Below are 17,678 nucleotides of genomic sequence, written 5' to 3' on the forward strand. Positions count from 1 at the left end.
AACCCAACAACTGAAAATAACCTACACATCTATAAAGAGAGAGTGGTTGAATAAATTAGAAAATCATCCTATAAAAGAGAAAGCATCTACTAACAGTAATGAGTTATACCTACAAGTATTAATGTGGAGGGCTGTTCATGAAATATAGTCAAGTGAAAGCATAAGCAGCAGAGAGATGTACAGAGTGTGACTCCATGTTTATAAACATTCTTACATTGGAGTCAGTATGTTTGTTTGCATATGTTTGCAAAGAGAGAAAAGCCTGGAAGAACACACACCAAAGTGCTAACTCTACTTCAGATGAGATGGAATTGCAGAACGGGGTGAGGGAGGGGATGGGTAAGCTTGTTAATGTTTCATTTTTATGCTTCTGTTTGACTTTGTATTGTATATATTTTTAAATTTTCTGTACATTATGTTTTGACACCTTAAAAAACCTTCCTGGCTGGGGAGAGACTGCCCCTCCCCAGCGTGGCCAGTCCTTTGAGACAGCAAAGGGCTCAGCCCAGCTTGCCTGTGACATGCAAACTCACCCGGCCAGGGCCACACTTTCTCTCTCTGGACCTTGCACATCCGCAGGTCACATTCCTCTGCCTTAATCACCCCAAGGCCAGGTACCAGGCATCTGGGACCACCCGTGTACTTTAGAGCCCGAAGAAATTATTGCAACTAGCCAATTGCAAACTGTTTCCCCTGCCCTGCCTTGGCTTTCTCAGGAATGCCCAATACAGGCTCTGGCCTTGGTTTTCCCCTCGCTCTTGCTTTCTGTCTCCTGACCATCCTGAGGCTTCCCCTCATGATCCTGCTCCACGGGCTGTGCTTCCTGTATCGAGGACCTGCGGCAACCGTACACTTTGATTCCCTGAGCTTCTCCTGTGTCCCCGCCTGTGGCTGCACGTGACTGACCGTCACCCAAAAGACACAAAACAGACATGTAATACAACCCTGTAGAAGCTGTCATTTAAAAACATCTAATATTTATTTATTCATCATTAATTTATCTTTAATTGAAGTATAGTTGACTTACACTATTATTAGTTTCAGATGATAACATTCCATATTTTTATAGATTGTACTCTATTTAAAGTTATTGTGGGACTTCTCCGGCGGCCCAGTGGGTGGGACTCCATGCTCCCAATGCAGGGGGCCCGGGTTCGATCCCGGTTGGGTAACTAGATCCTGCATGCATGCCGCAACTAAGAGTCCGCATGCTGCAACTAGGAGCCCGTGTACTGCAACTAAGACCCAGCACAGCCAAAATAAATAAATAAATATTTAAAAAATAAAAAATAAAGTTACTGTAGAATATTGACTACAGTCCCTGTGCTGTACAATATAACCTTGTAGCTTATTTGTTTTATACATAGTAAAAGGCATCTTATATTTAAATAAACTCTAAAAAAAATCTAATATAAAAATTTAACATAGGGACTTCACTAGTGGCGCAGTGGTTGAGAATCTGCCCGCCAATGCAAGGGACACAGGTTTGAGCCCTGGTCCAGGAAGATCCCACATGCTGCGGAGCAACTAAGCCCGTGCGCCACAACTACTGAGCCTGCGCTCTAGAGCCCGAGAGCCACAACTACTGAGTCCGCGTGCCACAACTACTGAAGCCCGCGTGCCTAGAGCCCGTGCTCCGCATCAAGAGAAGCCACCGCAATGAGAAGCCCGCACACGGCAACGAAGAGTGGCCCTCGCTCGCCGCAACTACACAAAGTCTGCGCACAGCAACAAAGACCCAGCACAGCCAAAAACAAACAAATAAATAAATAAAAGTAACATTCAATTAAATCAAAAGACCTTTAACTTGGATTACTTTTATTACCAAAGGGATAATTGCTGACATTTCGGGCATCAGATGGAGGGGGTGCAGGGCAGAAGGATCTGAGGACAAAGTACACCCCCGTCTACATGTGAGGAGAGAGGGGGGCGATTATAAAATGGGACTGGCTGGGAAGCCTTGAGAAGGCCTCTCTCAAAGGTTCGCTCACTATCTCACTGCACTCCTAACATCAAGCCCTTGATATAGGACTATTTCAATTAAAGTGGAATGAACTGCCGGGGGTGATGTTTAATTTTAGCTTCTCATTCTTTACTTTTAGTATGATTCACCCTATTTGTCTCAAGCCTTTGGCTTCATTTTAGGAAGCAGATGTTTAACCTCCTGTTCCTTGAGCTAGTAGTCTCTATAATTAAGAGTTCCGAAAGGAAACTGGAAGGGGTACAACCTACTTCTTGGACAAAATTGTATCTGTGCGTGGGAAATTTATTTCCTTCCGACTACTTAAATTATAACTTAAGCGCCTATAGCATTTGTTTGGCATTTAAATTTTAACAACAAAGCTTCACTTGGAAAAAACTGTGGGGATTCTTGGCTGACTTCGTTCAAATTCATCTTTTATTTTCATTTACATATTTGCAGCCAGTACATTTTTATGGACTATTTTCAAGTTTTAAATGTTTAACAGACTAAACTAGGGGAAGGCTCTGCGCTGCCACGTGAATGACTAAGCGCTTGAAACTTCAGTGGGTTTAATGGAATAGCTGCTTCACACAAAGTAGACCAGTTGTTCCTCTTCCATTTTGAACTCACGTCATCTGGTGCATGGGGCTCTCCAAGGGCACCGTGACAGGGGATGAGAGGGAAAAAAGAATGTATGGGGTCCTTTATGGACCAGGGCTTAAGGTGACTTGCTTCACTTTTCCCCAGATTCTAATGGGCAGACTCTCAACCCAACTTAACTGCAAGGGAAACTGCAACACGTAGAAGAGTAGATGGATATCTGTTCATCCAAAGGAAGGGGCAAGAGATGGAAGACAGACAGGGGAGGGATATTTGTTACGTATCATCAGTGTCTACATTAGACAGAAATGTTTAAAATAACTTCCCAAAGCAGAAAAACAGAGCAGAGGGGAACGATTTTAACACTGTGCCTTTACTGCTTGTTTGACGTTGCTTTAACACTGCATACCAGAATTTTCTAAGGATAGATATGGAGAGTACTGATTCTTACCTGGAACAGGTGAAACACTCATCATTGGGTGAAGAGTGTGGAGCAGGCAGTGAGGATGGGTTCAGTTTAGAATGAAGTGAAAATTATACACAGCCCCTGGGAAGGGAGAGACCAGGGAACATAGGCAGCGGGGCTGGGGTCTGAAAAAGAGAACAATATTCAATTTTCAAGATATTTCTGGAAGGGCCAGGAGTAGCTAGAGTTTCAGTTTCAGGAACTTTTCTTCACACATTGAACCTTTGCTCATTCTTATTCCCTAGGATTGTGTCAATATTCCTCTCTCCATTTCTCTACTCTCCCTATTTCTCATAATTGGTCACACACACAAAAAATGGAAAATTTAATCCAAGAAAACAAAGGTTGAAGATTAGAGACAGGCTAATGTCACCCCAATTTTTATAAAGGAAAGAGTAAGATATCCGGAGACCCCAGAAGATGAAGCCTGAGGTCCACTTCTGTCATGAAGGATACCGAGATGAATAAAATACAGTTCCTTTCCTCCAGTAGCTCACAATCGGGTATGAAGAGGTGAAGACGTATAATATGACATGGGACCTAAGGGCTCTATATACAAAGTTACAATGGGAGCTTAAATTGCACAGCAAGTATAGCTGCCTGGGGGGACAGGGACTTGTCACAGAAGGGATGTGTGAGTATGTCTCAAAAAATGAGACATGTGCAAAGTCAAAGAAGCCTGAACTATCATGACTTGGTCTACAAGAGTGAGCCAAGCTGGATGTGGGAAAATGACGGGGATGATGCTGGAAATAGAGGCTGGGATCAAAGTGTGCAAGTCCCCAAAAGCCAAATTAAGATATTTGAACATTTGGGGGCAAATGACAGCAAGCCACCACAGGTTTTAAAGGAAATAGAATGATTATATGAGAAGTTTCCCAAACTGGTGCTGGGAGAACAATGTCCCTCACCGAGTCTGCAGTCAACATGGTTTAGGAAACACATCACAATGTATCTCCTTCTTGGAGATTCACAAAAACTCTACTGAGCATAATATACACTTGAGAATTCTTTTTTTTTTAGCATTCAAAGGAGGATGTGCAAGGGTATTAGTACACCCACATACCTTGTACTTTATTTTTAACTTTTTAATTGAAGTACAGTTGACTTACAATATTGTGTTAATTTCAGGTGTACAGAAGAGTGATTTTTTTGCAGATTACATTCCATTATAGGGTATTACAAGCTATTGGGTATAATTACCTGTGCTATACAGTACATCCTTGTTGCTTATCTATTTTATGTACAGTAGTTTGTGTATGTTAATCCCATACTTCTCATTTGTCTCCCCGCCTCCACTTGAGAATTCTTGAAATAAAGAAACTTGTTAACTCAGTTTAGCACAGTATTTTGAAAGTATAATTATGTACGTGTATTAGCTTTCTATTGCTGTGTAGCAAATCACCGTAAGTTTAGGAATTTAAAACCCTTTTATTAGCTCACAGTCTGTGGGTCAGAAGTCTGACGTGGCATGACAAGGTTCTCTGCTCAAGTTTAACAAGGTTAAAATCAACGTGTTGCCCAAGCTAAGTTCTCACCTGGAGGCTTTGTGGGGCCAGGGTGGGGGAGGGGAGGGGAATCCACCACCAAACTTTTTCTTTTTTTTTTTTTTTTTTGTGGTACGCGGGCCTCTCACTGTTGTGGCCTCTCCCGTTGTGGAGCACAGGCTCCGGACGCACAGGCTCAGCGGCCATGGCCCACGGGACCAGCCGCTCTGCGGCATGTGGGATCCTCCCGGACTGGGGCACGAACCCACGTCCCCTGCATCGGCAGGCGGACGCTCAACCACTGCGCCACCAGGGAAGCCCCAAACTTTTTCATTGTTGGCAGAATTCAGTTCTTTGCCTCTTTGCTGTTGCAGAACTGACGTCCCCATCTCCTTGCTGGCTGTGCACCAGGAGCTGCTCTCAGCTTCTAGAGGTCCCCTTCAGTTTCCTTCCACATGGCGCCTCCGCCCCCAATCCCAGACAGTTCACAGTATAGGGGTTTTCTTTCTTCTAGGCCAGCCAGAGCACATCTCTCTGTTTTCCCTTCTCTGACGAGGGGGCTCATATGGTTAGGTTAGGCCCACCAGGATAATCTGCCCTCTTAAAGTCAATCAGTTTGGGACTCTGATTACATCTGCAAAGCCTCTTCACAGCAGTAAGTAAATCAGTATTTGACTGAGTAACTAGAGTCCAGGAGTCTTGAGGATCCATCTTAGAATTCTGCCTGCCACAATAAGCAGCTTTTTTTACATGGAAAATATTTTAGGATACTGCAAAATAATGTTCCACACCTGCCCAGTTTGGTAAAAACTGGATGGATGCTGTAGAAAGAGCACTCTCAAGACAGTACCAGAAATCAGAGGTGCGGAAACTTGGAAATTGGTTAAGAGGCTATTATGGTTATCAAAATAAGATAAAATGAGCATCTAAACTAAAAGAATTTGGAGACAGACTCCAGATAACTCAATGAGGAAAGAGAGTAGGAAACTGGAACCTTTCCAGTTTTAGCCCCAAACATCAAGTCAACGGTGGTGGTATCAAGGATAGTAGAAATTCAAGACAAGGTAGAGATAATGAGTTTGGTTTTGAACATGTTGAGTTTGAGGTCTGTGGTATATATGGGAAGAGAAAAGTTTGAAACTTTAAGGAAAGATAGGAATTGGTGATACATATTTGGGAGTCATCACAATGGATAAGATGTCCTAAAGTTGGGTGAGTAGAAGGAGAATGGAATAGGACTGGGGATGGAGTGAACAAACAAGTTCATTAAACTACAAGCGTTAACCTAAAACAATAAAATAGCCAGTTATTTTCCCACCAAAACAGGTTTACTCGGGAGCAGCAAAGAATTGCAACGCACAACTATGGTGAACCACGTGCAAGTCAGTAAAGCAAAAGAAAGGAGACTCTTTTATAGAGGAGAAGGGGAAGTTGGGAGGGGCTGTCTAAACAAAAAGTTCATTGGAGGAAACTGGAAGTTTAGTGGCTTTTCAATGTCTGAGCTGTGAGAGTCTCTCACTGGCTGAGCTGTTACCAGATGCGGAGAAAAACCGTTTTTCCTCCTGTGGGTGGTAGTAAAGTAGTGTCGCTTCCTGCTAGAAATGCAAGGTACATTTTTTCCTGTTGGGATCTATATTGGCATTGTGTATATATATACATGTGTGAGAGCTCTCCCTGCCTTCCAGACTCCACTTTAGTGAAGTTTCCCTTTATTAATTTTCATACAAGCAGTGTCAAGTTAAATCCACAAAGTCACTTACTTATTAGGGCAGGAGAATGCTCAGTCAAATTTATATTAATATTAGCAAAGTATTTAATAGACTATCCCATGAGATCCTTGCAGATAGATGACAGTAACCCAGGGGCTTTAAGAGCTGCATAAATATCTGTATTCAGCAGTGATGATTCATGATTCTTTGTCAAAAGAATTAGTGGAAAAGAGCATTGGTCTTGGAGTCAGGAGAGGATCTGGACTCCTCCATAAAAGTGAGTTCATGTAATAGATTAAACAACACACACACACACACACACACACAATTCTTGAATAAATGAAAAAGTAGTTGTATGTCCTTGAACCATTCAACCCACCTTCCAGGTCTCTGTTTCTCATCAGTATGAATGTTGCATTAGATATTCTGAAAAATCCATTTATCTCCCAAATTCTAAGGATTATAAACTACAGAGGTTAGAGTGTCCTCTTGCAAAGTACCACACGGTTCTCATCTTTGCTCTGCCCTGTTTAACACTTTTTTTTTTTTTTTTTTTTGGCGGTCCGCGGGCCTCTCACTGTTGTGGCCTCTCCCGTTGTGGAGCACAGGCTCCGGACACGCAGGCTCAGCGGCCATGGCTCACGGGCCCAGCCGCTCCACGGCATGTGGGATCTTCCTGGACCAGGGGATGAACCCGTGTCCCCTGAATCAGCAGGCGGACTCTCAACCACTGCGCCACCAGGGAAGCCCCCTGTTTAACATTTTTATCTGTGATTTGCATATGTACATTTTAAGCAGTTATGTAGTTGAAATGAATCTGAGAGACATGGCTAAGTGACATGGAAAAATCAACATTAAATTGTTGGCAGGAATCTGGAAACAAAACCACAAATTATTAGCCAATACTTTGACTAAATAAAGATTGCTGTTGGGACTTAGAATTCACTTCTTAAAAAATATAATATCAAAGAGTATACTATGGCTTTCAGATGAAGCCGTGCAGTTCTCTTCGGTCACCTCCTGAGCTATGGGGGTCTCGTCAGGTGCTGAGCAGTAACGTCACCTCGCTCTTCCCTGAGTACAAAGAGCATTTTCCACCTGCCACTGCTCCCCACCCTACATCTTCCATGCTCCAGAATCACGTACTCTCTCATTTCTCTACATGCCCTGCCTGCAAACCAGAGTTTTCTTCTATGAATGATCTCAACTAGATGCTATTCTAAAATATTTTATTATTTTTAAATTTTTTAAATGATCATTTTAATACAGTGGAGTTACACCTTCCCTCTTAGGGCTGGGAGGTGGGTTTCCTCTGACCTGACCTACCTCATGCCCCTCAGACACAAGGTCACCTTTTCTGAGATGTTCCTTCCAGCCTGGAGGAGCTGGTCATTCACGTGCAAGTTTTTCATTTACCAGCTGGGGACTCTTTACCAACGTGTATCTGCCTATCCATTTATAGGGTGTGTGGGGAAAGGGAAGGAAAGACGCCTCTAAATGTCCTCTATCATCTCTTTAGCTCTTATTACTTATGCACACCTGTAGGCAGCTAATCTGCTTTTGCTGAGTCTATTCTCCTCAAGTCAAAGCCTGAAAGCACTACTATTTCCTCTTGGTCCTGAGGTGGGTCCTGCCTAGAATGAAACTTCCCTATCAGAGAAGGAAGATGACTCAAGCCTAGGCCTGTCACTGGAATTAGATTTAGAAATGAATGATTGCATTTAAAGGACTACAAATCTGTTCAATTATCTTGATTTAATCTCTCCTACTGACTTAATACAAATCTTGATCAAAGGAATCAACCAGGAATACTATGTCGTTTGCTAATGAAAAAATTGCATCAAAATAACAAGAAGGTTATGACCCAGCTGAATGCATACAGCTCCCAAAAGAGCATAGTAATATGGTCTTATTTATTCCCTTCTACAGACACGGAAGGAAGAAAGGAAGGAAGGAAGGAGGAAAGGAGGAAAGGAAGGAAGGAAGGAAGAAAGGGAGAGAGGGAGGAAGGAAGGAAGGGAAAGAGGAGGGGATGGAGGGAGAAAGAAAATAAAGAAAAAACTCAGCTCAATTAGAGGATTTCTTAGCCATCGTAACTATTGGTTTATGTAGCTGAAATTATGCCTCCCTGAAACCAGACCTTTAATGAAAGTTGACTGCAATGTAATATCCCAGAAGGTTTACGCTCCTTGACTATCCTGCGTCTATGGCCTGCACATGGATGTTTCCTGGTGGGCCTCTTTATACATGTGGAGTTTGATCGATGGCCCAAGGAGCATGTTGACTTGACAGAGTTTCCTTACTGAGGAAATGTCAACAGACCATGCCCCTTGGTCCAAAACCTACAGACCCTGGACTCAGAGAGGAGCATTTTAAATTTGCAAAGGTGATGTTTAGGAGCTGGGTTACATGGCCCTGAAGGTAGGACCATGTTTTTAATTTAGTGAAGCAGTCTCTGAGGACACTCTGTTTTCCTGTGAGAAAACACAAGACACTGGGGAGAGAATGGTGTGAGCATTCTTACATACAGAGCTTCGGCTTGCTTCCTGAGATGTTAAAACCTAAATGCAAGAATCTGACTGCAAAATTGTACATACCTTCAGTGGACTCCATATTTTGGATCTCGTAAGTATTCGGTTTCTTCTTCATGCTTAAATATTTGTTGAGTTCTTTCTACCATGCATAAGGCACTATGCTGTGCGTTCTGGGGTGAGAAAAATGTATAAGGTACAGGGCTTCATCTCCAAGGGGTGTGCGGGAGACAGATCTGAAGTGCAAGGAATGGAACAATATCTGGGGTGACTGGTGGTGGGCAGAGATGTGCAGACGGCAAAAGTCATTAGCAAGCCAAAAATTTTAGATTAAAACCGTAACAGGTAGATGCAGCTTTTAAATATTATCTCAGCATTTGACTGTTGTTGTGTTTTCCCAGATCTGGGGGCTGAAGAGAAGACTGAGTAATGAGGTTAACTTAAAAATCCATTCCAGTGTCTGGGTTACAAGTATGAGGCCAACCAAGTATTGTCAATATCTTGAATCAATAGTCACCTTCCATCTCTGTTGGCAAGTAAGTGCTTCAAATGTCATAACCTAGGAGCCGGGTGATGAGGACTTAAAAGAAGGATCTGACCCTATGGCTAAGTCCCTCCAACGATCTGTTTCCACTTCAAGGTCTTCACAGACAGATGAGATAAATGCATTTTAATATGTCCTTGCTGGAAATCATCTGAACAAAGCATCTCTGTGAAATTCCGGGAACAGTAAGACCAATAGACTTAAATATTTCACTGCTGTCAGGTTGGAAGGCTCTGGGAACACTGAATTTAAGCAAGAACATTAGGTTTAAGCTTTTCAATCTTTTAGCTATTGAGTAAGAACTGACTAATAAGAACATTGAGATGGAATTGGAAACATATCAAAAGAGCCTTTTAGATTGTCTTTACCATGACCCATCAACATATTCCCTTATGTTTGGCTCCCAAGGCAACTGATATACGCCATCAGAACCCACGTGTGAGTTGTTATCAACTGTATTGAAAGGGCAAGGGACACCAAGATGAGCAGGACTGCTGATTTGCGAATGCTCTCCAATTGTGATTTAGGTATTTTCCGTGACTGTTCTTAAAACATAAAAAAGATAAAATCATAAATCACAATAATTGAGATCTGCAAGTAGGGAAGAGTAAGAACTGATTTTTACTGATCACATACTATGGGTCAGGCACGAAGCTAGACACATCACATTTTAAGTCTCATTTAATCCTCCAAACACCCATAAAGGCAGAGATAGTCTTACTAACTTATGTGATATAAGCTAAATGCCTTTGTTTTTTCAAATCCCTCAAGTGTTACTTCATGTAAGTTCTGATCACCTGAAAGTCCAATGTGTGCTGATCTTGAGATGGGAGGGAAGTACTGTATAACTTGGAGATGCTAGTACTGAATGGCTCTACTTAGGAAAAGCAGAGAAAAATAGAGAGGATAAAAAGGAGAAGAGAAAGAAGAGGCTGCATGAAACAGCATCCAACGATGGAGGGAAGGAAGCCAAGAGGCTGGCCATGCAGGAGAGATATCAGGAGGGGAAAAGAATGTTTATAGGATTAAAAAATATTTTTCTTGCTAAATATTTGCACTATAAACCATTTCCTCCATTTCCACTTTTCCTTCCAAAAAATCCCCTATATTTTAATAAAATCAACATTGGATTTGCTTTGTGGAGAAACGTTAAGTCTTCAAAGAGGGCATGGACTGGGAACAGCGGTTGCTAAGGCTAGAGGGGTGGGGAGCAGCAGCTTGTGAAGTCCATGGAGTTGGGGCAATTGAGACTCCAAGAGTTTGAGTGACAGCCTCGAGACAGTACAGCTAGGAAGTGGAACCAGGATTTGGTACCGGGTCTGTATCATTACAGAGGCCATTCTTCTTTTGTCAATACTAGTAGGGAACCTGTTAGAAATGCAAACTCTCAGGCCCCACTTCAGACCTACTCAATCAAAACTCTGGGGGTAGGACCCAGCAACCTGTATTTTAACAAGCTGCCCATGTGATTCTGATTCATGCTCAAGTTTGGGAACCACTGTTCTATAGTACAGACGCTATACAATGCTGTCTCTCCCCAAGATTTAGGAAGCATCAAGGTCAACCCCATTGTCCTATAAACAGAAAGCTAAGATTCAGAAAAGTGAACTGACATTCCCAAGGTCAAGTAGTGAGTTTAGTTTTGTTTTTTTTAATAGGTAAAACTGGAACTCAGATTTTTGTAGAAGGTTTTAATCCAATTAACTTTCCATATTTTTGTCAAGGTCTCCAAAAAACTCAATATTACCAAGTCCAATAGGACCTTCTCAATTCCATCTCACCAGACCTCTTGGCAGGGTTTTAAACAACTAATCACTTTTCCTTTCTTGAATCATTTTGATCTCCTGGCTTTGATGACACCACACTCTTCTGGTTTCCTCTGAGAAGGAGAAAGGCAACCCCTGACATCCGAGAGCTAGCCTGATGCTAACCGTCAGACCTTGGTGTTGCTAGGAGCTGGCCCTGCACTCACTGCTGGACTCCCCTTAAACATAAACAGTTTCACAGAAAATCCACCTCACACAAGGTCACTCTGTGACCACCAGGCATCAAAACAAGAAAAGACTGCTTCATAATGCTGTGTTAACACAGCCCTATGTGTGAACAGGGTCCAAACCACAAAATACTGAACATCCCATATCCTGGTGAATCCAAGGGACTGCTGCTCCTTTGTTAATTACAGCTCTACCCTTGCTCTTGTCTTCCCTTCTTCTCCACAGATTTACTCAGAAATCCAATCATAGGATTATTCTCTCTTTCTGACAGCATCCAAGCCAGATCAAAATCACCCCAAAAATCACCTAGCACAAGCCCAAATCTTATAATAGATTCTAACACCCTTGTATTGAGACACCCATGGATCCCCGTGGTATGTGTTCACCTTTGCTGCAATGAGTAATGAACCCAACTCTGTTCAATTACAGGTGTGTTTCCTGGTGTCTTCGGCTGGAGGGCATCCACACCGCCTACCTCACCTCTGCTTTCCCCTGTCTCTTTTGATGAATCACCTTCCTCTTCCAAACGTCTGGAGCTTGCTTCTGCTATATGCCCCCCACCTCGTTTTCTTCTCTCTTCACTTCCTCTACAGACAATCTCATCCATAGCATTTATATACTGCTAAATCCCAAATATATATTTATATATTTTCCAGCTTTGACCGTTCCCATCAACTTGGTCTCTTGTACTCACCTGCCTACACTACATAGTCACATGAATATCTAATAAATGGAACTACCATTAATTCAGCTGCTCAGTCCAAAAAGCCTTGGAATCATCCTTGACATTCCTCAATCTCTAACACTCAACATTCAATCCATCGAAGTCCTGTGGGCCCAACCTTTAAATATGTGTCCTGAATCCAAACGCTTCTCACAACCCCACCTGCAGCAACCCACCATCCTATGTCCTGCAAGGTTCTGCAGAAGCCTCCTAATTAGCCTCCCACCATGGCTCCCTCTACTGAGGCAGAGACCAGAATCTAATCTTGCTAGTTTAGCAGAAAGGAATTTACTAGGAGCCGTTTCAGTAGCTTACAGGAACAGTGGGAAGGCTGACGAAACAAACAGCAGCTTGACCCCTAATTGAAACTTTGATGATCCACACTGTAGAAGCAGGCCACCAAGAGAGCCACTGCCAGTACTATAACCCCTCAGCTGGTAAGGTGACACACCCCAAACCATACAGCCTTGCCACACACAGGAAGCCGGCGTGATCAGAAGCTGCTTCTCTTGGCAATGATACTCGCCAGCAGAAAACAGAGGAACCAGCCAACTCATGGCCAAAACCCTACTGAATCTCATGTGAGTGCATCTGATTGGTGGAACCTACATCAACCCCAGAACCCCAGCTAAACAGGAACCTGGGAGATGTGGGTTTTAGCTTTCTGGTGTCTCCAGGAAGGAGAGGCTCTTTAGAAAGAGGCTGGAATGGATATTGAGCATCAAACCTCAGGACCTATTATACCTCCCCATTTTCATTCTGTCAAGCATAAGCCTCATTAGGCCACCACCCTGCTTGGTCAGCACCCTCGCAAAAGGTGTGCCACCACTTGGATAAGATTCCAAGTCCTTACAAGACATGATCTGGCAGCAGGCACTCCTTCCACTCTCTTTCTTGCTCTTTCTGCTGTGGCCACTCTGGCTTCTTACAGCTCCTTCAACATGCTAGAATATTCCTGTTCCTGGACCACTTGCTTTTCACTCTGCCCAGAAAGATTTTCCCTCAGATACTCACATTGCTTGCTGCCTTACTTCACACAGCTCTCTGGCCAAAAGGCCAGCTGGCCTCCCCTGACCACCCTGTTGAAACAGCTCTGCTGCTCAGCCGGCATCACGCCTCTCCCGGTTCACTCCTGCCCCTATCCCACTTGTGTCACTTCCTACGTCTGTCTCCTGCTTTATTTCTTCTGATAGCTCTTAGACTGTTGGGGATTATATTTTTCTGTTTAGATGTTTATACAGTTGACCCTTGAACAACACAGGTTTGAACTGTGCGGGTCCGCTGATACTCAAGATTTTTTCACTAAATCCATACTACAGTACTACATGATCCAAGGTTGGTTAAATCCCTGGATGCGGAAGCGCGGATACGGAGGGCATACTGTAGAGTTAGACACGGATTTCCCTCTATTCAGAGGGTCGGAGCCCCCAACCCCCAGTTCAAGGGTCAACTGTACACTCTGTCTCACCTCATTAAAATAGAAGTTTCACAACTTGGCTTTGTTATACTTAGAACCAAGAACAACAGTGTCTGGCACATGGTAGGGGTCAGAGGTCAATGTATATTTGTAAAATAAATTGATTATTCAGTCCATCAAGATAATTCCCAAAGTGTGAACTAAGAAATGTAGGTATCAGTAATGAAGTAAATGTAGTTCAGGTCCACAGTTCCTTATCCTTAATTCTGGACTCCAAAAACTCTATTAACTCAAAGTTTGGTAACTTTTTTTCTTAATAACTCATCTACTTTTTCCATGGAACACCATTTTTACTTGAAAGAACAAATGACAAGAAAACTATGGTTATTTAGTCTTGGGTATTTGGCAAACATATTTTTAAAGTGGAATGAAGTGGGCCTATAGGTTCAAAGAAAACAACTGACCGTGTTTATTATTAATGATAAAATTTAAGCTTTTAAGTGAAAATTAGAATTTTGAAGAACTTGTATTCACCATAGTAAGCTTGTCAGCTTTCCAATACTTGACAACTTTTTTGATGAGCTCAGTGGTGATATTAGTGAATAGAATTTTAAATTTTATATGATGAAATGTGCTAATATTTGCAAAATCAGCATAACTCAGTAAACCAGTATTTGCCAAATGGCCAATGCATCACGTTACAAAATGAATGGGTAAAACATCTATTTAATGTGCAAGACAGGGTTTCCCTGGTGGTGCAGTGGTTAAGAATCCACCTGCCAATGCAGGGGACATGGGTGCGAGCCCTGGTCCCGGAAGATCCCACATGCTGTGAAGCAACTAAGCCCGTGAGCCACAACTACTGGGCCTGTGCTCTAGAGCCCAACAGTCACAACTACCGAGCCCAAGTGCTGCAACTGCTGAAGCTCATGGGCCTAGAGCCTGTGCTCTGCAACAAGAGAAGCCACCACAATGAGAAGCCCGCGCACTGCAACAAAGAGTAGCCCCCGCTCACTGCAACTAGAGAAAGCCCATGCAGTGACGAAGACTCAACGCAGCCAAAAATAAATAAGTTTATAAAAAAATAAAAAAATAAAGTGCAAGACAGATCTAGGGATTTTAATGAGTACAAAAATTTCATCGATAAGATTTCATATTCCACAGTTTTACTAACCTCTAAGAAGCTACTAATTATCAGGTTGTGGTGTAGTATCAAAGAAAAATATCCACACTTATCTGAAAAGGCTGTTAAAACACTCCTTTCTTTTCCAACCACATACCTGTGTGAGGCTGAATTTTTTCATATATTTCAATCAAAACAGCATATCACAATCAACTGAATGAAGAAGCAGGTTAGGAATCCAGTTCTCTTTTATTAAGCCAGACATTAAAGAGATTTGCAAAAATGTAAAATAATGTCACTCTTTTCACTATTCTTTTTGTATTGGAAAACACAGTTATTTTTCATAATGAATATGGTATATATATATTTAAATATAATGTGTCTTATGGTTATTTTTAGTGAATTAATAAATATTTCTAAACTATCAGTTTTAATTTCTAATATGGTAAGTATTGATAGATATATTCCATATAACAAAAGCTCTCTGAAGTTCTATAATTTTTTAAGAGTATAAAGAGATCCAGAGACCAAAAATATGAAAACTGCTGTTTTAAAGCAGTTTATCAAATTAGTATACAAATTAAATGCAGATGAAATCATAACAATAATGATATATTTTTATGCAACTCAACCAATTAATTCTGAAGTTCATTTGGAAAAGAAAATGTGCATTAATAACCAAGGAAATTTCGACAAAGTACATCAATGAAAAGGGACATCCTCACTTATATTAAAATACAATATAAAACTACAGCAATTGTAACTGTATTGTACTGGGTACAGAAGTAGATAAGTAGATCAATGGAACAGAAAAATGCAGAAATTGACTCAAAATGTAATTATGGACAGATTTGGGTGAAAAACAATGTTGGATCCTGTTTTGGTTCTTAGTTGCAGACAATAAAATCCACTCAAACTGGCTTAAGATAAAAGGAATTTATTAAGGGGTATGTGGTGCTCACAAAATTGTTTTAGTAAATAAAAAGAAAAAGATTCCAGGCTGAATTTCCAGGAATGACTACCAAAACCAAACCCCAGAATTAAAGAGCTAAGGCACCTGATGCATGCAGAAGAGAAAGCTGCAGAACTAGGAGCTGCTACCACAGCTGCTCCAGAACTACACCCCTTTGCCATCTCAGGAAGCTGCCAAAACAGGAATCCATCTGCCTAATTAGAAGCAGCCACCATAGTTGCTGACTCTAGAACTTGACAGCTCTGCCAAGACCCAAGTCTGCCAAATGAATACCCCGTGCCCTTCCTTTTGCTCTAAATAACTCAATTCAGCATGGACATATATACACGACCAAATGTAGAACAGATAGCTAGTGGGAAGCAGCCGCATGGCACAGGGAGATCAGCTCGGTGCTTTGTGACCACCTAGAGGGGTGGGACAGGGAGCGTGGGAGGGAGGCTCAAGAGGGAAGAGATATGGGGACATATGTATACGTATAGCTGATTCACTCTGTTATACAGCAGAAACTAACACAACATTGTAAAGCAATTATACTCCAATAAAGATGTTAAAATAAATAAATAACTCAGTTCAAATACAAGTCTCTTGTAAGTACCTCCTACTGGTAGAGCCAGACTCACATCCAAAAATCCTAGTTCTGTGAAAATATGGAAGGAAGGTGAAATGGTCTTTGAGTGAGGCATTCCATTGTGTTAACCATGATCCTTATCTTGCATCATAACAACAACAAATTACAACGGTGTTACAAGAAAATACAGGCAAGCATTTTTATAATCATGGGAAGGGGAAAGATTTCATAAACAAAATACAAACCCCAGAAACCCCTCATGAACAACTGACAGCTTCAACTACCTAAAAGTTTAAAGCTCATATATGAAAAAAGATACAGAAACAAAATTAAAAAGACTTGCAGCTGAGTGGTAGAATATATATGTCATATGTTAGACCTCTGCAAGGAAGCGGGGCAGGAAGTCCCCCTGGTGCTGCCAGCGCCTTGCTGTGTGAGGCAGGTCACGTGGCTCCTCTGGACTTCACCTGCCTCAGCTGGAAAACGAGGGGCATGACTAGCTGCTTTCCAGACCCACAGGCACGTCCAAAGCTGAAGCCATCACGTGCTCCCAAACCTGCTCTATCTCCCAGGCCCCCATCTCAGCCAATGGCCCTGCTCCCCACCCAGTCACCCAGACCAGAAACCTGGGGGTCGTTTAGAATGCTCCCTTCCCTTCACCCACAGTCTCCTCAGTCACAGGTCCCGCCCCTTCTCCCTCCTGCATGTCTCCCAGTGTGGCCATCTGAATTCCAGCCCCAGCAACATCACCATCTCTGCTGCCTACTGCACAAGTCCCAGCCTCCACTGCACCCTCCTATTCTTCTTCCCCACAGAAGCCATGTGAGGGATCACACATATTAAGATCTGGATTTTAAAAAATTTTTTAAATACTCAACACAATGACTTTTAACATCCAGAATTGATACTTTCATACTGTAGTTGGGACAATACAGCAGTGGAGTTTTTGTGGAAGGTAAGTGAGGAACATCCATCAAATTTTTAAATGTACTATAAATATCCTTTGATACTGATACTCTACCTGGCACCTTCCGACCTGCAGGAATACTCACACACATGCCTATAGGGATGTATGCAGTAATCTTCATTACAGCAATTCAAAATAATAAATATTCAGTAAATGTAAATTTCTATCAATAGAGACATGATTAAATAAAATGCAGTAAATCCACAGGATGGATGTTGCAACAGCAGTTAAAAAAAGAATGAGGCAAATCTGTCTGTATGGATATGAGTTTTCAAGATATAATGGTTGAATTAATAAAACAAGTTGTAGAGTAATACATGCAGTAGGATAACACCTATGTATTGAAAAGCTGCTCTCCATCATATTTGTATGGGCAAATACTTGTTGGCAACTGCACAGAAGTCTAGAGGCATAACACACACCCCTTAACAGGTGACTTCTGGGAAGGACGATGCAGCTGGGGTGGGAAAGAGGTTGTGAAAAGAGCCGGTTTTAAATCTGTACATCTTCCTTATTGTTTAATATTTTACCAAAATATATTTGGATCTCACAATTAAAATTTAAAAGCTTATTTTGCTGCCATTATGATATTTGGCAATAAATACATATTTT

The 17,678-nt window shown here is 41.9% G+C and overlaps 1 protein-coding gene across 1 annotated transcript in view; it reads right to left on the bottom strand.

Moving 5' to 3' along the window:
- The window catches only part of LOC309795969 (uncharacterized protein), a gene marked incomplete at its 5' end in the record, with an annotated part of 111,497 nt that overhangs the window by 78,978 nt on the left and 14,841 nt on the right, over positions 1-17,678 (bottom strand). The gene's annotated exons all lie outside the window — the stretch shown is intronic.

The sequence above is a fragment of the Mesoplodon mirus genome (assembly GCF_964341445.2).
Source record: "Mesoplodon mirus genome assembly, chromosome: 20".
In the NCBI taxonomy this organism is placed as follows: Eukaryota; Metazoa; Chordata; class Mammalia; order Artiodactyla; family Ziphiidae; genus Mesoplodon; species Mesoplodon mirus.